The sequence below is a fragment of the Mirounga angustirostris genome, unplaced genomic scaffold (genome assembly GCF_029215605.1).
Source record: "Mirounga angustirostris isolate CCGP_5_RB_7025 unplaced genomic scaffold, mMirAng1.0.hap1 SCAF_8, whole genome shotgun sequence".
Classification (NCBI taxonomy): Eukaryota; Metazoa; Chordata; class Mammalia; order Carnivora; family Phocidae; genus Mirounga; species Mirounga angustirostris.
Genome location: NW_026991716.1, coordinates 77,013,547 through 77,035,026, shown reverse-complemented (window position 1 = coordinate 77,035,026; position 21,480 = coordinate 77,013,547). Strand labels below are relative to the sequence as shown.

Sequence of the window (21,480 nt, the reverse complement as noted above, 5' to 3'; positions counted from 1 at the left end):
CAAATACTCATGAAATATACATCCTCCCCAATGATGTATTCAGTGTATAGCTTGAGCTCATAAAGCCTTTTATCTAGCTTCCAGTTAGGGGAAAATCAAGGATTAGAGAAATGAGCTTAACAACACCATGAAGGAAGAAGCAACAGGTCAAATCCAGGGGGTGGGACTTTTTACAGGACAAATAGCCTGATTTCTTCAATAAGTTAGTGTCATAAAAATGGGACAATGCTAAATTGAACAAGATTTAAGGGATTTAAAAACCAGATGCAGTATATGGTCCTGGAGTGGTTACTGGTTTGGACAACCAGTTGTATAAATTTTGGGAGGAAATTGGAGGAGGAAATTCAAATGTGGTCTAGGTAATTAGATGAAATTTTCTTGAAATGGAAAGGTGTGATACTTGGAAAAGGTAGACTGGGGAATGATACTCCCAGTATGATCTTGGTTTGGTTAAAACCAATATGTGTGTGTGTGTGTGTGTAAAGAAAGAGCCATAGGGACATGTGCTAAAATGTTAACAATAGTGACCTGTGAATGGTAGAATGTGATGGATTTTGTTTTGTTTGCCTGCATTTTCCACTTCCTACAATGTGTATTACATTTCTGTAATAATAAAACAGTTATTTGAACAGTTCAGTGGATAGAAGGGAAGGAAAGAAGGAAGACCAAGTGAAGTATGGAGCATAATATTGGAAGAATAAAACTTCCAATATGACTTTATATATGATTTCAGAGGTTCTGTGGGTTTCATTGTTTTTTTCCCTAAAAGGGCCAGTGCTCTCCCCCGCCCCCCCCCCCCCCATACTTTCTGGTCCCTTCTGTCCAGTACAGGGATCTGCATTCTCCTAAGAAACTCAAGTCCTTCACTTGGGCTGAACAGACTTGTACTCACAGTCTCATTGGTTAAATGAAAACCAACCAAAAAGCAATGGAGGGAATATATTTCTTCTAGTTCCTTCTTACTAAAAGTTTAAGACCTTTTTTCATATTTAAGTTTACCTTGGTCATTGAAACTTACAGATGCCCTTGCCTTCCTGCGTGTTTTCTAGAGTGACACTTCTGGAAATCACTAGTGTTATTTTAAATGGAAATAGCTCAGATGTTTTCCAAGTCTCTGACCCTGTGCATCCCCAGATAGAGAAGGAAAGTCTCACCCTTCCGTCAAACCTTCTGCAGCTCTGAAGGAAGGAGAGGATGTGAGGAGCTTTCCTGTCAGCCTGGTGTACAAGTACTGAAACTGAAGAAAAGGAGGGTCCTTTCATAGGTATTTTCCAACATATATAAATATCTCTACAGGTCCACTTTGGGAAGTTACTCAATAACTTTTAGTATTTATATCAGGCTCTGGTTGTATACAGATTATGTCCAGAGATGTGTCAGAATGTTCAGTAATAAGGACATGTTTTCATATGAATCAAAGGAATCAAAGGGATGATGACATTTTACAAAACTAACGGTAAAAGGCTTCTTTCATCTTTAACTCCACGAAAAAAAGACTCCAGGAAGTCACCCCTGATCCTGAACAGCCTAGACCCCTGGGTACCCCTGGAACTTACACGGCTTTCATTCCTCTCCACATTTCCCATGTCAGAGGGGCTGTTCACGGGGGCCCTGCAGTGATAAGGTGGTTCCCCTCCATTGTGCCCAAAATCTGGAAGAAGACAACTGACACGTGTATGATTGAAATTTCAGAAGAGTGAGTCAGAATAAAAGTGATGCTCTAATGGATTTGCACCTGTAAGGCTCATGCCGGTGTTTAAAACAACTTTTACCTCATAGGCAAAATAATACCTCCTCTGTGGCTAACAGAATGTTGCTGCTTCCTTACTTCCTCCTCCTTGGGGACCTCCAGAAATGTCTCTTCTTTTAAGTTGGGTTTTTTTTTAAAGCGATTTTTTTCTTAAATCAACTCTAGTTTGTTTACATGGGAGGTCTGCAGTACTTAGTTCTTCTAATACCCATGTATTGGTCGGCTCTGGCTGCCATCACAAAATACCACAGATTGGGTGGCTTAAACAAAAATGTATTTTCTCACAGTCCCAGAAGCTAGAGGCTTGGAGGCAGCCACCTTCTCGCCGTGTCCTCACATGGCCTTTCCTCAGTGCACAGAGAGAGAGCCCTCGTGTCTCTTTTCTTCTTAAGGACACCATCATTTAACCTTAATTACCTCCTTAAAGACCCCGTCTCCAAATACAGTCGCATTAGGGATTAGGGCTTCAAACTGTGGGTTTTGGTGGGGAATGTAATTCAGTCCATAACAATTCACTAAAAAAGGACAGATTTGTACAAATACAAAACAACACATGTGCAAGGTTATCCACATATGTACAACCATATAACCATGTACTAAGCAGTCATAAGAAAGAAAAAAAAGAAGAGCTCTATGAACTGATGAGGAGTAATTTCCAGGATATATTTTAGAAGGCAAAAATAAGATGCAGAAGAGCACATACACTGTATATGGTATGCGCCCTTTTGTGCAAGGAAAAGGGGAAAATGAGAATATATATTTATAATGTATAAAAGTATATGTATAACTTATAAGCATATACATGCATACACACATTTGCAGATTTTATAAAAAGAAACAGAAAAGATAAAGAATTATGAAAAAAGTGACCTATAGAAAGGGGATGAAAAGAGAGTGAAAGGTTTGTGATGAGAGTGACTCTCTGTATCTTTTTATTTCATGTTGACTTTTGAACCATTTGAATGTTTTACATAGCCAAAAAATTAAAATTTAGGCAAAACAGACAAAATGCGGCAAACCTAAAAATTTTAAACAAACAGAAAAAAATGAATTCACTGTATATTAAATTGGTTAGTAAACCACACAGAATAAAAGAATAAGTTAGATTAAGTTTTGCATCTGGTGCTATGACTAGACATCCTCTGTGGGACAGTCTTCAAGACAGCTAGCCTGAACTTTTAAACATCACTGTCATGAAAGGCAGAATGACGAGGGACTGTCCTAGGTAAATGCAATAAGTGACCTTTGATTGGCTCCTAGATTGAAAAAAAAAAAAATCTGAAAGACATCCTTGGAGCAATTTAGAGACCCTGAATATAGACTGTATATTAGTTTATAATGTTATATCAACATTACTTTTCTTGGGTAGGAAAATGGTATTTTTGCTGTATAGAATGTTCTTATTCTCAAGATATATATGCTGAAGTATTTAGAGGTGAAATGTCACGATTTATTTTCAAATGGTTCTGGAAAGAAATGTGTGTGTGTGTGTGTGTGTACACATTGATCGTAAAGAGAAAGCGTAAATTTAGCAAAATTGAACAGTTGGTGAATCCAGATTAATGGCATATGAATGTACATTTCTTTCATTTTTTTTCTATAGACTGAAATTTTCAAGTTAAAAAACTCAGGGCAAACAAATAATCGATGTGGATTGATTTTGTCATCAAAGTGCTCCATTCATTCAGGAAGCATTCACAGAACACCTACTCTGTGCCAAGCCCTGTTCTAAGTGTTGCAGATTTAGCACAGGATAGGACAGAGTAAATGGAGTTCTCCTGGGCCTACGTTTTAGTGGGGAAGACAAAAAAGAAAACAAGATAACTTTAGATTGTGGTAAGTGCTAAAAACAAAATAAACAGGGTGATACGATAAACAGCCATCAAGGGAGAGGCAGGATTACATAGGGTGGCGGGGGAAGACTTCCGCAAGAAGGCAGCCTTTGAGCTGAGACCTGAATGGCCAGAAGGAGCCATTCATCTGTTCTGCAGATTTGCATGGAGCACTGAGAGTGTACCGACAAGCCCAATACCTTCACAAAGTTAATCTTCCCTGTAGGGTTTACCATACGGTAAACAGGAAGAGGAAGTTGGTGATCAGTGTTACAGGGGAAAATAAAGCAGGGAGGGGAATAGTTAATAGAGGACAGGAGTTGAAATTTTAGATATAATAGTTCAGAAAGGTCTTGCCAAGCAGGCAACACACAGAGACCATGGCGAGAGCTAGGGTTGGGAGGAGACAGATCATGGGGCGCCTGCTGGGCCACTTAGTGACTGGCTTCGACTCAGAGAAATAAGAATCTTTTGGGGGATTCTGGCTAGAACAGTGATGTGATCCAGCTGATCTTCCCAAAGGATGGCTCTGGATGCTAGGTTTGAGAATAGGCTGCAAAGGGGCAAGGGCAGAAGCAGGGCTACTAGTGAAGCATCTCCTGCAATAGCCCAAGCAAGAGGTGGTTGAGACAAGAATGTAGCAGGGAGGGAAGGCCAAGATTTGGATTCTGACTCTGTTTTGAAGGCAAAGCGGCCAGAATTTCCCACTAACTGATTGCAAGTGGGATACGAGAGAAAGAAAAGGGTCCAAGATGACTGAGGTTTTTGGCCGCAAAACCAGAAGGATAGGAGTTGCCTTGAACTGAGGGTGGGAAGGAAAGTCTGCCCGAGGAGCAGGTTTAAGAAAGGAAACACGGGTTTGCGTGGGTGGATGGCAAGATCAGGGGATGATCAGCAGTCAGGTGGAGGGAAAAGGCAAAAACATAAAGATCTACTGAGAATTTCACAGCAGCCTTGTGCAAGGATAATTGGGATCGCCTTGTCTAAGTCTTTCCGTAGAATTTTTTTTTATTTACAAATAAACCTACTGACAAGTGGAGCTCCGTGAGCTCAGATGAGAAGGTTACCTCCCAGGGCACACTGTCTTCTGACTCTCAGAGTCTAGCTCCCACATGGAGCTGCTGTAGAAGGCCTCCCTAGTCCTGGGTGCTGGATGGGAGTTTCGGCGGGAAAGGAGGAATTCGTGCTGAAGATGTGATCCTCTTCACAGTGATGAGGCAGCGTTGCTGGGGGCGGGCCTGCAAAGTTCAGCCAGGGCATAGCAGTGGTTCCCAGACATTTTTTGCCAATGACCCCTTTGACATGTGACCAGATTCCACAGGCTGTTTTTCAGCTTGAACCCAAATTTCCCTTCCTTCCATGCCCCACGCCTGCGTCCGGGAGGGACACACATTCTGAGCATATTTCGTTCCTCAAGAGCAGGCTCTGGCAGCTTTGAAACTATTCATTCGCATTCCATTGCTTCTTCTGCTCTCCCGCCAAGATTCTGACAGAGGCTGCTCTTAAAATAAGGAGGCCTTATTTATTCAGATTCTTCCTCCCCCAGGAAGATGCTGAGAGCTTTCCATGAGAATTCTTCAAAAATTGCTGAGGTTCTGTGGGCTTCAGAAAGTGTACTTAAAATGGGGACTCTGGACATTAGGAGAAGGAAGGGGAAAATGGGGAGGGGGAATTGGAGGGAGAGATAAACCATGACAGACTATGGACTCTGAGAAACAAACAGGGTTTTAGAGGGGAGGGGGAGGGGGGATTGGTTAGCCTCGTGATGGGTATTGAGGAGGGCATGTTCTGCATGGAGCACTGGGTGTTATACGAAAACAATGGATCGTGGATCACCACATCAAAAACCAATGATGTATTGTATGGTGACTAACATAACATAATAAAATTTAAAAAAATAAATAAATAAAATAAAATAAAATGGGGACTCCGGTAACTAGGGCCCTCAGTAGATGCTCGTTGGAGGAGGTGGTAGGCCTTGAGCCCACTCTGCGTGGAGGACCACTCTGCAGCTGTAGTACATTCTGCCCACTGTGGCCCAGCCCAAGAGAACACTCCAGGAGACCATCCTTCCTGGCCAACACCAGCAACAGAGGGGAGGTTGGTTTGCCATCTCCCTCTCATTCTTCATACCTTCTCTTCCCATCTCCCTGGGTTTATTTCAAAAGCCATGTTAGTGAAAGAAACCAGTCACAAAAAGATAAATACTGTATGAGTCCACGTATAGGACATACCTAAAGTAGTCAAATTCACAGAGACAGAAATAGAATGGTGGTTACCAGGGCCTGAGGGATGGGGGGGAATGGGGGGGTTGCTTAATGGTTATAGAGTTTCAGATTTTCAAGATAAAAAAGTCCCGGAGATCTGTTTCACAGTAATGTGAGTATACTTAATGCTACCGAACTGTACACTTAAAAATGATCCTGATGGTAAATTTTATGGTACATGTTTTTTACCACAATTTTTTAAAGCCACATTAACAGCATTACTTTCATGGAAGGAAAAACACACAAGTCCTAAGACTCGAATGCCTTAGGAGAGAGCAAACAGGCAGAGTCCATGGGGTAAGGTTCTTATCTTCTAACCATAGATGTTTCTATTATCCGCCTCCCCATGATTCTGCAGGATGCACATACTATGGTGTGTGTGTCTCTGTGTCTATGTGTAAGCACTCCAGCATTTTGTAGACATTAGTTCCTTTGAGGGGCTCATCTACACAAGGGCCCTGATACAATTTTGTCTTTTGAAGAAAGACCAAGGAGCAGTATGAAATACTCAGGCTCACATAACAGATTCCTGGAAAATCCAGGAAGCCTATGTCTACCTCAGGCCTGGTCCCAGAATCACTCTTTCTCTTTATCTCAGGCAACCCCTGCTCTCTGGACAGGAGTAGTTCTTATCAAAGATCATGGATTTCATGAAGCAGGGGGTAGCAGGAGGAGTAGAGAGAGTAGCCTCTTGAAAGCAACAGCGCCCACACCAACCAGTTTAGCCCTGGGCAAGTCCCTAAACCCCTGAGCCTAGCTCCTGGGGATAATAGGACTGCTCTGAAGGATGGGAATCAGTACCTGGTACTTGGGACATGGGTCTTCTGTTCATGGTCATCATCACCGTTCATGGTAGGAAAAAGGCTTCAGAATCCCCCTTGAGATACCCAGCATGCCCACTGGGTAGTCCTCTGCTAAGCGTAATGTCAAGCAGGTCTAGGTTGGCTCTACTTGGCACAAATTCCTGTTTCAGCTCCTACTGTTACTTACTTCAAATACAATTGTCTCTTGGTCCAGAACTTGCTGAAATGCAGCCTCTTTTATGCTTCATACACACTTGGGCCCCTTTTCTAACCAGTTATTGAATTGTACAATTCCCTGGGTCCTATAGAGTCTGGCCCCCATGGGTTCCTCAGTCTGTATTAGAAGGTTATTTTTGGATCTTAGGATTTACTTCAATCCTTTTTGGGGAAAAAAAATGTATGATATTATTTGAAATTGTAACTTGCTTTGAGTTAAAGATTTCTGAAAGAGCATGGTCATCTTAGCATCCAAGGCTTTCTTCCTGCTCTGTCTTAATAGAACTTAGAGGGGCAGCCTTTGTACCAGCATGGCCATCTATGATCAAAGGCCAGTGTCAAGAGAAGGTCCCTCCACTTCTAGCTCCACGACAGGAAGCCCTAGTTCAATTGTTCATCTCAACTTTGTGTCTAGAGTTTGAGTTAGAATCATTAATGAGATAGCAAGGTCACAGACCTGGGAAAACTACCCAAAAAATTCCAACCCAGATTTGAGTCCTAAGACTAATAGACGGCTATATGAGAGCTAGCCTGGGTGATCTCCAGGAACCTAGTTGGCCCCATCATTGCATGAGCCTCTCTTTTGCCTTGGTCCCTCAGGTTGCTGGTACAGAGCTGTGTTCTCTCCTAAGTTCTGACCATTCTTGATAAATTAGAGCTATCGACCGTGAGTATCAACCATGAGTAAATCACAGTACTTACTGCCATGTTTTAGAGCATATCCTGTACCTCCTCTCACTTCTTTCATTGCCTTGTGTCCTCCATCTCTTCTACTTGTGGTCAGGTCTTCTGGTTTCTTTTCCTCTCATTAGCAAAGATTTCAGGATTGCCTGGTTCAGTACTAAAACTTGTCCAAGAGATTATTAAGGAGGAAAAGCTTCGGGCTATTTTCTCCTGCCATTTTCAAGGTGTATAGAATGGCAGCATGTGTACAACTTTTATGATATTATTAAGTGGCTGTTATGTCAAGCCCAGAAAAATACAAGATGAGGCATGCTGCTATCCATTCAAACAAAACTGTAGGTCCACGTGACTGACTACACTTGCCCCTCTGACAGGTCTAAATGAGCGAGCTTACTTGTTCAGCATGGGAAGATCATGCCTGGAAATAATGCCTATATAAAATTTGTCTTGAAACTCAGTCTGCTCAGTCTGCATTTGTTTAATTTCAAGGTTCTGCAACTATACAGTTGAATTTTTGTTGAAGAGGTCTCATGGCCTTTGAAAACTTACATACTTAGGAAATCACTGACTTCTTTATTTTTTTTTTTTAATATTGCCTTCCATTACATTCTATGAAAACTCCTTGTGTTCTCTGTAAATGTTCATGATCTCAGCAGACTGGTTGGACTAGGCCAGCGTTCCAAACTAAAGTAGCTTGACGGATCTGTCATTCATAGACTCACAGGAAGCTTGGGGAAGTTCAAGAAAGCTCTGTTTGTCTTGCCAACTCACAAGTCCATATATTTTGCCAGTGGTATCCAGAGTAAATGAAAATACTATCAACCTTGTCTTTCTTCCTTGTCGATACTTGTATGCAGTGTTTAAGGAATACTAAGAACCATAACTCCTCTTAATTATTGTGGGGAAACAGTGAAAAGTGTCAAGGATTACAGGTTAGAATAGAAGGCATATGAGAAGTCATCTAGTCCAATCTCCCACCCAATCCTTTTATTATGATGACATAGGTATCTCTCCAGCCTCTGTTAGAACACTTCCAGCAATGGAGAGCTCACCACCACTCAAGAGCTGCTTCCATTTTGTCATCTGTGATTACTAGAAAATTCTTCCACATCTGTAGCAGATACCTGCGTCCTTTACATTTTTATTTGTGATCTTATTTATGCCCTCTGGAATGAGAGAGAACAAATTTAATCTCTTCTTCTAATAATAGCCCATTAGCTCTCTAAAGACAGCTCTTATGTGGGCCCTGTAAATCTTGCTTTTTCAGGATTTAACAGCTTGGTTCCGTATATCACATGGATTCAGTGCTCATCATGACCCTCGTTGGTCAGGCCTGCTCTTAACATACAGCACTAAATACTAGAGTCTTGATGTGATCTGAAGAGCAAAGAATAGAGGAAAGCTATAACCCTGTCCCAGCATTATACATCTCTTGCGGTAGCCCAGGATTGTGCTAAGTTTCCTGGCATCTGTGTCACTGTCCTGACTCACCTTGTTAAGCCAGCACTTTTCCATCCTGTCCTTACAGAGTTGACTTTTTTTAATCCCTGTACAGGATTTGATGTCCATTTTTGTTCAAGTGGATCTTTACATTTTACCCCATAATATCAGTCTGTGGTTGTCATTTGGGATCTTGATTCTCTCTCCTAAAGTATCTGACCAGCTTGCCACCCACATAGTTTCCTAGTCAGATACAGAACTTAACCATAACAGAGCAGACAATAGAAGCCTGGCTCACGTCACCAAACACTTTCCTTCAGGTTGAACTTGACATTAATCCATCATCCAGCTACTGGTCACTTAATTTTACTACCTTCCAGACCCCATTTTTTCATATTATTCCAAGAGTGACCTAAGAGGTATCAGCTGCCTTGCTGAAATCCTGGGATGCTATTTCTACTGCATTCTCTGAGCAGTAATCCTATCAAAACCAGAAACGAAGTTATTTTGGCATGACTTGTTCCTAATGAAGCTTGAATCATCTGCCACTTTCCTGTCTAGGTTCTGAGTGGGTGATGGTTTGCCAAGCCCAGAAAGATCAAGTATACAGTTCAAATGGAAGTGCTGTTCGGAGACTTAGTTTTACTCACAAAGAGTATCAAAACTTTCAGAGAGCAGGTGGAACAATTTAAGAGTGCCACATGCACATCTGATTTGAGTGACAGTGAAAATGTGAGGGGAAAGACTCCTCCAATATGTGTATATATCATAAAAATGAAAAGAAAACCATGGAGCACCTGGCTGGCTCAGTCAGTGGAGCATGCAACTCTTGATCTCGGAGTTGTGAGTTTGAGCCCCATGTTGGGTGTAGAGATTATTTAAAAATAAAATCTTCAGAAAAAAAGAAAAAGAAAACAAAAAATAATAATGTGACTACCATTCTTGGGAAGATGGCTGATAAGATTGAGATATGATGTAAAAACAGAAAAGGAGGCAGGAGATTAGAAAAACAAAAACTTTAAGTTCCTGAAGTCCACAGTGCCCCAAATCTCTATCAGAGAGAGAGCATGTTGAGTGGGAAGGTAGTAGGGAGGCAACCCCATCCAGGCTAGGAGTCGAGGGCAGGGTTTCTAAGGAGAAATATGTCTAAAATGGTTCCTTGATCATGGGATGGGTTTGTAAATCCCACAGAATGAAACGCAGATTAAAAACACACACCAAGAAGTGCTCACTTCGACAGCACATACACTACAAATGGAACGATACAGAGAAGATTGGCATGGCCCCAGCACAAGGATGACACATAAATTCATGAAGCCTACCATATAAAACACACACATACCCCAAGAAGAGCTGGCCTCATAAGGCTCCCCCAGTGCATGGCCCAGGAGTTAAAACGCTGGGGGCTGAGTTCAGTTTGCTTCCAACATCAGTCCTCCTTACCTTGTCTTTCCATTTCCCTGTTTTAGTCTTTCTCAGATGCCAGGGTCCTGAGAAAGCCCTTACAAGTCCTGCTACACAAGGACTGGGTTCTCCAGGCAACAGCCCATGGCCTCCGTCCCTCCAGCCTCGTCACTGTTTTCATAACACTATACTTTAGTTCCTCAAGCTCCCTCTCTCCAGCACCAGGAATGATGGAATCCTGGAAAATACTGCTGTGGCGTTATTTTTGGCTCCTTCCTTCCAGCCCTGTGTCTGCCGGCTCATCGACAACCATTAACAGCTGTTAGAAGGGGCTTTCAATTGCCTGGCTTCTTGCTGAAGTGTTTTAACACCGGTTTTCTAAGAGCTCAGCTACGCTATAGAGGAGAGAGAAAAATGGCAGAAGAGTTACATAAAGCCCCCTTCATTTAGGGGTCAGATTTTTCTCCCCCCCCCTTTTTTTTTGCAAGAAAAAGCCTCTGACAAAAGCTGTAGAGGCGCCGCCCAGCTGAGTCCCTGTAGAGTCCAATTCAGATGATCTCATGTGGTGGCCCTAGAGGCAGCCCAGGCCATTAGCAGGAACACAATCAAGGAATTCCGATGTCTGTGCATCGTTGATGTGAGCAGTTTCGCATTCCCACCCTCGCTGAGCTGCTGTCACCTCACTGCAGCATCTGGAATTCTGGACTAGACACAGAGGAGGTAGCCTATCGGCACAGAGGCTAGAAGATGCCAAGAGGGCCCCCTGCAGCCACCCACAAACCTGTACCCCATCAGCCTCTTCCAGGAGCCCATTGATGCCAATGAGGCTGCCCCAGGTGGCCACCTCCTCTGCTGTTTACTTCCCTGCAAAGGACTGATAATTGTAGTAGACATTTGGAAGGTTCTGTGCTCCCTGTAAATGTTAATCCATTGATTCTCACTAGCCCCAGGAAAGATAATGATGTTGTTGCTGATCAAGAATTAACCCTTCATGTCTACCAACACTTTACCACCTTTGGCTACTTCACCGCACATCTCCTACCACCACCGGGGAGTAACACACAGTCCTGTCCCCATGTTTCAGACCGGAGAATATGAGAGGCCTTGTCCAAATGTCTTCTATGTCAGCATTTAGCCAGAATAATTGTTCGGTCTCCTAATCCCAGTGTTTCTCAAAATATGAATATGTGTAGCACAACATGCAAGTGAGGTGATCTCAAGTGGCATATGAAGAACTTTTTTCAAAGTCATGGTGTTTATTTTAATATATATTAGAAAAAGCACAACCTGAGATTCCACAGACAGTCTTGCTTAGGACAGATTTCTTTCTGAGCTAAATTTATAAGGAAGAAAGTGAGTTGCATTAGAGAGAATACTAAAGATTGTGACAGAGGGCCCCAAGTCTCTGTAGTTTAGGAAACACTTCATAATTCAGTACTTTTTCTGTCCACAAGCCCTGTCTGTCTTGTACAATATCTACCCAAAGAAAGCCACAATGGCATCTTATTGGGAACACAGGGTCACTTCTATTTTCATAAGTTTTGTATGAAATACAGGAACAGGCTTTTTGCATTAAGTACATTTAGATGAAAACACTTGTTGTGTGTGTTTCTTTCCATCAACCATTCTTGGTTATCTGATTTGTGTATCTCTTCCAAAATACCCTAGCTCTCCTGCTTGGGTCCCTCAGCATCTCTACCCCACCCCCTCACCTGTCTGTAGCCCTACTTATGGTGAGGATAGAGGATAAGGCTCTACCTGACTACTGTTTTGTGTTGCAGAATTTCTTCAGGACTAGCTAAGATGATTTGCACCTCTCTATCAGTTCTCTGTGACCACATACCTCTGCCCCCCTCTTTTCCTTCTCATGTTTCAGCTCAATGAAGTTCTAAAGACCTATTTGTTTGGCTGTTGCGGGTATCCTTATAGTTTAGATGTTCTTCCAAAGAATGGATATGGAGGGCAATGGGTTTGATAACAATAACCCAATCTTCTGTTGCTAAAGTTGTAGGAGAAAGAGGGGACATATGGCATGAGATGAATCAGGTCAAGTCAGTTGAGCCCAATTCTAAAGAGCCTTGAATGCCATTTGAGAGGGGCTTGGGTTTTATTCTGCAGGAAGCAGGGAAATAAAGTGATTGTCATTGGGATGATTAATCAGGCAACAATACAAAGGAAGCATTCAGGGAGAAAGAGACAATGGCCAGGTTGTTATAATGGTCTAAGCAAAAAGTAAGAAGGCCATGAAGGAAGGCATGTTTGTTGCAAGAGAAAGATATAGATGCCTTTTAAAGACCAAAGAATAACAGAAAAGTCCTAAAATTGTATCATGACTTTCAAACAGACATCATTGACTGAATTGTTTATTATCTATCTCTTCTAGATCAGTGCTGTTCAATAATATTTTCTATGATGATAAAAATGTTTTCCCACACAGTCCAATATGGTAGCCACTAGGTACATGTGGCTACTGAGCACTTGCAATGTGGCTAGTGTGACTAACTAAACTGAATTTTTAAATTTTATTTAATTTTAATTAATTGTAATGTAAATAGTCACACGTGGCTAGTGACCATCATATTGGACTAACCAGCATAGTGCAGGACTAGAGTATGGTGCCAGCTATCCTGCCTGACTTGTTTGCCAATCTGTCCCTAGAGCCTAGAATTGCCTGGCACATAGTAGGTACTTAATAAATATTTGTTAAGTGAATGAATAAAAAGAAACCTTATAAAACAGCGGCAAAGAATATGTCCTGTTCAAATCAATATACTCCTTTATGGAGAATTTTGGCCCCAACTTAAAGGTGGAGGATGGAGATTTCCCACACACATTAAGAATATTTCCCAAATGTTTAAACAAAGCTCTCAGCTTGTGCAAGTGGAGCAAAATCAAGCCAAAGGGGATAGATGAAAGTCAGCCACGTGGTGGGAAAATCCAAGCCCAAGTTCTGTTCTGTTGGTCCCTGCCTTCTTGGTTTTCGTTTCTGGCTATTGTAGAAATGCACAGTACCCACGTATTTTCTTGAAATATGTGAGGGTAATGATCAAAGTAAAAAAATATCTTTTATGAGGAATGATAAAAAGAAAATGTGTCAGAGCTGCTTTGTTAACATGGCTGTAGAAATACGGGGAGGTCCACACATGATCTGGAGTGAGGGGTTCAGGACGTAAGCCCCGTGACCTTGGGCAAGTTGTTTAAGCTCTCCAAACCATAGTTTCATAGAAAATGAGAATAAGAATCATAAACACTTCACTTACCAAGCAGTTGGGAGGAAGAAATGATATAGTAATAGGAAAATTCATGGTTCATAATCCATAAAGTTCCGTTCAGATGTTTATTCTAATTCACACAGACTAGAGTTATATTTGAATATATGTCTGGAAGACACAGTTATATTAAAATATAATTATGGGGGCGCCTGGGTGGCTCAGTTGTTAAGCGTCTGCCTTCAGCTCAGGTCATGATCCCAGGGTCCTGGGATCGAGCCCCGCATCGGGCTCCCTGCTAAGCGGGAAGCCTGCTTCTCCCTCTCCCACTCCCCCTGCTTGTGTTCCCTCTCTCACTGTGTCTTTCTCTGTCAAATAAATAAATAAAATCTTAAATATATATATATATATATAATTCTGATATGTGCCTTCCAGAAAAATGAGAAGTCCTCAAGCCACCTACATCCAAAACAAAACTAAACAATCCAAAAAAAGACATACGTCTCTTAACATTAAAAAAAAAAAATCTGGAAAACTAATCCCACAACCTCCTTCTAATAGCTTGTTATGATCAGTAGTGCTTGTTGCCAGGAAGTTCTTTGTCTTTCCACCATCTCTCTGCCCTTTTAGATTCAGTGGCTACGTCCTCTTCCCCATTTGCCAGGGACCACCTCCCACTAGCCACTGCAGCCCTTCATACCCTTCTCCCATCTCCCCTGCTCTGTGCTTCCATCACCTGTCTCGGGCCCCTGTCTTAGCAATAAATTTAGACCCTTTTTCTCTCTTTCTTCAAACTCACAACTTCTGCAGCACCTGTAGCCATCTATTAAGAAACATCTCTGGGTGCCTGGTTGACTCAGTCAGTTAAGCGTCTGCCTTCAGCTCAGGTCATGATCTCAGGGTCCTGGGATCGAGTCCTGCATCAGGCTCCCTGCTCAGCAAGGAGTCTGCTTCTCCCTCTCCCTCTGCCCCTCACTGCCCCACTCATGCTCTCTCTCTCTCAAATAAATAAATAAAATCTTAAAAGAAGGAAGGAAGGAAGGAAGAGAAAGAAGAAAGAGAAAGAAAGAAAATGAAAGAAAGGAAAAAAGAAAGAAAGAAAGAGAGAAAGAAAACCTCTCCAGCAACCTGAGTGCCCCAGGACCACCAGTTTACCTCCCTCACCCCCCATTTCCCTTTCTTTACTCTCAATGATTATAGCAAAGAGCTGGTCATCATTCCACATGTATTGACTATCCACAGACGGAGCTCTGTATAACCCTATCGAATAATATCACACCGACTTAGGTTCTTCATGTAGGTAACAACTACTTCCAGAAAAGTTTCAAAACTTTGCCTGTATGTCATGATCTCGTGTTGTTCCCCAGATCCAGGATTTATAAAGAGATTTCTGTTGAAAATAGTTATTCACTTACCACTAGAATTATTTTCTCATAGTATGTAAATCCCATTTCTTTTTCATAAATATGACCACTTCTCTGGTCTTTTGTCATTTTTTTCCAGAGTTTAATATGCTTATTAAAATAAAGGGCCATAAATATGCACAATCCAAATAATTGTTCATCAGTTCAGGGAACCTGAGCATCAGTTTTCAGGTTTTGCCATCTTAGTCCCCAACATTCTCCCCCATTGAGAACACATTCTCTTTCTAACCATATTCAAAGACAGGAATCACTAGAAATCCTATTGGTTTTCATCATATATAAGCTTAAATAATTGATGCTATCTTACATTTGGGTTATAGCCTTTTTTCTTTCCAAAATATTAACATTTAATTAAGCCTAACCAGAATGTACACCGTTTGCCATCTTTAAAATTTCATTCTAATTCAAACGTCTCTTTACGGCTAGTATGTGAAGAATAAGGCCACTGTGACCCCAGCCACCGGTAAAAATACTGAAAATTAAGCCCTGCTTATGGTGAGACTAACTCACTGCTGGCTAGTCAATATATGACAACTGATTGTATTGATAAAAGGGTAAAATGGTAAGTATGCTGAAATTATACAAAAGATAAACATTGAAAATAATGTATTTTTTTTTTTAAGATTTTATTTATTTGAGAGAGAGAATGAGATAGAGAGCATGAGAGCGGGGAGGGTCAGAGAGAGAGGCAGACTCCCTGCTAAGCAGGGAGTCCGACGTGGGACTCGATCCCGGGACTCCAGGATCATGACCTGAGCCGAAGGCAGTTGCTTAACCAACTGAGCCACCCAGGCGCCCCAGAAAATAATGTATTTTAAAATCCTATTATATTAAGAAATAAAAGTTTATACAGACTTTACAAAAAAGAAAAAGCAGCAGTACAAGCCCGAGACTCGACACCTTCCAGTGGAAACCAGCAGGTTCTGCAAATGCACTGTTAGGTGATTACTCTACCCAAGATCTGGGTTCACAGGCACGTGTCCTCAGGGCTGAAAAGTAGCAGAGAAAAACCATACCTGGCCCTTTTTTTCCCTCTGGAGGGTTGCCAATCAGACTTGGTACCTTGGTAATAAGGGTTAGCCCCTGTGGTCTAGCTATGTTCCCAGATCTGCCATTGTGAGCAGTCTAATCTGATGATTATAATCATAATAATCCATCAACTTAGGGTCCTTATGAAGCAGTTTTCTATAAAGTACTGCATACGACCAAATATAACCCCACATTCATACGTAAGACCAAGGGCGCTTTTCACTTTTCATTTTACCAAGGCTGGGAGGCGGTGGGAGTCTTCCCCTGAAACCGTCAGATTTTTTTTTTTTTTTTTAAGATTTTATTTATTTATTTGACAGAGAGAGAGACACAGCGAGAGAGGGAACACAGCAGGGGGAGTGGGAGACGGAGAAGCAGGCTCCCCGCGGAGCAGGGAGCCCGATGCGGGGCTCGATCCCAGGATCCCGAGATCATGACCTGCGCTGAAGGCAGACGCTTAACGACTGAGCCACCCAGGCGCTCCCCAGATTTTTTTTTTTTTAAATGCAAGTTACATGACTGTAAGAAGAATCTTCATTTCACAGTTGCACTACTTGAAACATTTCCATCGCTTCATGCATTGGTCTGTGTAGATGCAGGTTGTAGTTTTGGTGGCCCATTGTCTAAGGACAAAGGCTAGGATGGGCAGTCTGGATAAATTGCATTCCAAAAGTTTAAGAAATTAGTTGTTTGAGGGCTCCTGGGTGGCTCAGTCAGTTAAGCGTCTGCCTTTGGCTCAGGTTGTTATCTCTGGGGTCCTGGGATCGAGCTCCGCATTGGTCTCCCTGCTCAGTGGGGAGTCTGCTTCTCCCTCCCCTCTGCTTGTGCGTGCTCTCTCTCTCTCTCTCCCCTCTCTCAAATAAGTAAATAAAATCTTTTTTAAAAAAAGAAAAAAGAAATTAGTTGTTTGAACTTAGAATGTTTTTTTCTAGAAATAGGTTATAAATCATGATTACTTTCCTAAATCAGCTCCCAAATCTCACATCTGTATCACCTTTCATTTTTTAAAATTTATTCAGTGAACAGACATTTATCATTATGCAAAGAGAGAAGGAAATTAATTCTTTAGGAATGAGGGAAGGGCTATGAAAGTACAAGGGAAGAGTAGATCATTCTAAGGAGAGAGGACATCATGGAGGAGAGGAGGTACAGGTGGGATGTCAGTGGGTGGAAAAAGGCCATCTTGGGGTTAGTGTCTCCCCCCATTATATGCCTGTAGTACCTTCTCTATATTTCCATCATAGCACCTTTGGCATTGTATGGTAATTGAAATACTGCTTGTCTGTCTCCTCATCTAGACAGTAAGATCCTTGCGTCAGATTTCTGTGTGATGGCGGTGATATTTTCAGTCTGCAAATCGACCATCTAGAACAATGCCAACATGATAGCCATTTGGTTAATGTTTGTCAAATAAATGAAGAGCATCCTTTAGAAAAGTTCTAGAGGCAGGAAAATGTGTAGTGTGTATTAGATGGGAATGAGAGGGAGGAATGCAACGGAGTCTGAATGCCAGCGAAGAGGATATCTCTGGATTCTAGTTCTGGTGTCCTTTTTTTCAGCCACACCTAACTTACATTGATTTTATATTTTTTATGGGAAAAATATTTTTGGCATTCCAGCCAAGGGGCCCATCTTCTCCCAGTCTCAAGGATGCATGAGCTTCCTCCAGGGAGGGATAGAGATCTCTATAGATGGGTCTTAAGGAGCCAGTTGGACCCATCTCCACCCACCACCATGGGTGTTCACAATTGGAGAACAAAGGGCAGTTTCTCCGGCAAGCCTTCCTAAGGACTTGCCTGCCATTCACTTTTAAGTACAGCTTATTCACAAAGTGGGGGCTGTTTATAAGTCAGGGGCAGCGTGTGTTTCATAAAAGCGCTTTCAGTATTAGGTTCTCTTTATTTCCACCACTTGTACAAACATACATGGAAATGGGTCACTTCTCTTTTCTTTGCATTATCAATTTTTCCTTTCCCTCCTCCCTTTTAAAGTCTTAAGTTAATGCTTTTATGTTTATTTTGCATTTTTTTAATGCTAACACAATCCAGCCAGTAAATGTCCGAGTGTTCCTCGCCCCAGCTGATGGCAAGTGGCCTTGAACGAGGAGGGCCTGGGCAGCCTTCTCTGGCTAGCCTCAGCATCTGCTCTCTAGGCTTCGGTTTTGCCACTATAATTATGAACGAGAAGCCTATGGTTAATTACGATGCATGAATGGGAGATATTCCTGGACTTATTTGCATTCATTACTTGCTGGTAGTTTCTCTGTTGAGGTCTCCATCCTTGTTTTTACGGAGCTTTTGGCAGTGTTTCTGCAGTTGGTGTGTGAATTTTTATGATCTGTTGCATGTTATTCATGCAATTTCCTGCCCTGTAATGGTATCAGTTTTCCAGACGCAGAGGAATACAGACTAAAACCTGGGAGCCTGCATTAGCATAAAATGTCCCAGTTCTGTCAGTTTGATTAATTTGTCTCTTTGTCTCCACTCTATATGATAAGTGCTATTAATGGTTGCAACACTTCATATGTCAAAGTCTTTCTTCCTAATGACTTGAAAATGCGGTTTATTTCCCCCCTTTTTGTATTATTTTCCTCATTTAGCATTCCACTCAAGTATAGATTTATGCCATGCTCTTTCATTATCTTACTGGTTGCAGCACTGGAGTGATTACATATGGTGTAGAGTATGTGTAAAGATGTGATCCCAGGGGCAGCAGCTGCTGATGCAAGCTGAAAATAGATCCAGCATACGCTCAGCACTTTTCCCAGAGGCCTTTTATTTATTAGGAACAGTCTTGGTACAGGACAGCTTGGATCCTCATTTAGCAAGATGACTTTTTTGCCTTTCGGAACACTGCAGTGACTTTGCTCTATTTATTGACGCTGCTGTGTAATTATTTCTTTAACCGCCTTGTATCTCAGCATTGACTTAACCTAACAGAAATTGTAATATAATCTCGATATATAATGAACTCAAGAAGCGACAGGCTCCATTTGAAGTAATGGAGCTTGACAGATCTAAGGTTTAAATTAAATAATCCTATTTGTAAGACAGCATTTGTACATGGTACACTGCTTTAAAATGAATTTCTATTCTTCTCTAGCACTTCTTACACCGTTTTCAGTATTCTTGCTTTCAAAAGGACTTTTTCCAGAAAGAAGCATATCGTGAAGCCAATGGCTCTTTCATAAGGAAAAGAATCAAATGAAATTTTTTTACCCATTTCGATCACTGAACTGGAACCAGCATCATTAATGATTTGAGATGGGTAGTTATTAATCCAAGCTGGCAAATCCAAATAGCTCAGACTTTTCTATCAGCACAGAACATCTGTGATATAAATATAATAGAATTTAGGATTAAGATAATAGCTAACCTTCTGCATGTGGTTTAAGTTCAAAGAGGTATTTTTTTTCATAAATTTGAGAAGTCCTATAACAAGTATATGTATTTATTTTCTGAATAAATCCAAGTAGAACCCTCATTTCGTGATGTCATGAGAGGTGTATTTTCAACAGGATAAGGAGGAAGTTCATTGTATATTTTAACAGATAGCATCAAGATAGTGATTCCTCAGTGTGTGATAAAATTGTCCAAATAGCAAAAATGAAGAAATAAGAACATTAAAAGTTTACAGGCAAATGACAATCTGAGAGTAGTATTATCTATTGGCAGAACCTAGTCCTATGATGAGGAAGCCTTGAAGAAAAATGAATTTATAAATAGAGAGCAGACCTCTTTATGGTAAAGTAATGAATAAGGGAGGCGAGTTAGTAAATTCCCTTTTTCCTTTTTTGTGTGTGATTTTACCTGCTCTGAACCAAGAAGGCATCAGAGAAGAGGGGGGTGATTCCCTCCTTAAATTTGTGGTTGCCCTGAGATAGCACCATGGGTTCTGTTTGGTTACGAGATTTTATTAATTCCATAATCGAATGAGAGCTATATGGGGTTAAACACATCATTTCCTGCTGGGTCAGGTTAAAAATTAAAGCAGTGATTCACGAGAAAGAAAGAAAGTGTGGGGGGGAAAAAAAAGGAAAGGAAGTGTGATTATCTCATTTTAGTGGGTATATATGACCCCTAATATTGTTGAAAGAGCAGTAATCCAAACCATTCCTAAAATAAGCAAACCAAGGAGCACTTCGCTGGGTAGAAGAGAAACGCCCCCGCCCCCCCGCCCACATGCACAATTGCATGAAAAAGCGTTAGACCATAGCATTTTATCAGCTTGATCATCATGGTTCATATACTCTTTGAAGTTTGTTTGGGAGTTTAGACAGCTAATAGCCTGTGCTGTGTAATGGGGGCTGCAGCCTGCACCCTGCCCTAAAGATGCCCCCGGTAGGAACAGAATGGAAGATGAGCAAGAGCTTGCCTGGGGCTAATGTGCCTACTTTCTTACTCTTTTTATTTTGTCTTCCTTTCTTTCCCCCCTGTCCTGCTTCCCGCTCTCACATACAAAGAACACCCTAGCTTGTTCTCCAGGCTCATCCCTAATTACCTCCGTTGTGACACGGTAATGTTATAGCCGATTTCATTCTCTGTCTCGTGGCCTCAGAACAGTGGGTGATCTTGCTTGCTATAGGAGAAGTGATACTTGGGCATGACAGGATGAATTAAGGATGGGGCCTAAGTATTAACTCTTAATTCCCTAGCTCTTGTGGTTCTAAATGAGATTCAGTGTCATTATAACTGGATGTGAGCATTTTATATGTATGTGTGTCTGTCGCTGAAACCATGTTTGATCAATTGAATTGACCTTGGTTTTCTGGTGAAACACATCAAGCGTATTATGAAACAAGCAGCCCAAATAAAGAAAAACATTTCACCTATCTTGTCAGATATTTCATTGGGACCTCTGAAAGCTGATACTTCCCTTCTGCCACCAGCTCTGAAAGGAGAACAAAAGCACTTCATTTTTGATAAGTGAGACTTGATTTTTTTCTCTGAAGCCTTTTCATTTCCAAGATGCCTTATGAGAGGTATCACAGCTCGGGCTAAGTTTCCCAGTAAATGATGTCGACTCTGAAGGAGGCTCTCAGAGCCAATTATTTAGCAAGTGGTTTGTAAACCAAAGACTAAAGGAAGAAATACATTATCAGATAAGGGCCAAGCAAAGAAAGAAGAAAGAAACTAACTTTATTTAGCACCTATTTTATACCAAGTGAATATGAAAATAATTTGAGCAGAATAACAAAGATCTTAGGATCAGAGGAACAAAAAAAGATCAATGGACTTACAGAGTTGGGTTTTTTTTTTTTAGTGGAATACTATGTTCCATTATAAACACTTGTAGAAGTATTTGAATAGAGACAGAAAAGGGGAAAAGGTAGAGGGTGGGAGGGTAACAAAGTTCTTAAAGTCTGTGTAAAGAAGTAAGAATAAAGTGGAAGGATTTCAGCCACTAAAGACAGAACCAAATC

General features: G+C 41.4%; 1 protein-coding gene and 1 non-coding gene across 12 annotated transcripts in view; both read left to right on the top strand.

Annotated features, from left to right (window-relative positions):
• The window catches only part of BACH2 (BTB domain and CNC homolog 2), a 350,221-nt gene that overhangs the window by 289,122 nt on the left and 39,619 nt on the right, over nucleotides 1-21,480 (top strand). The window lies entirely within an intron of this gene.
• On the top strand, nucleotides 10,217-10,323 carry LOC123838024 (U6 spliceosomal RNA). The gene has a single exon (XR_006789366.1). It is a non-coding gene; the product is annotated as a U6 spliceosomal RNA (small nuclear RNA).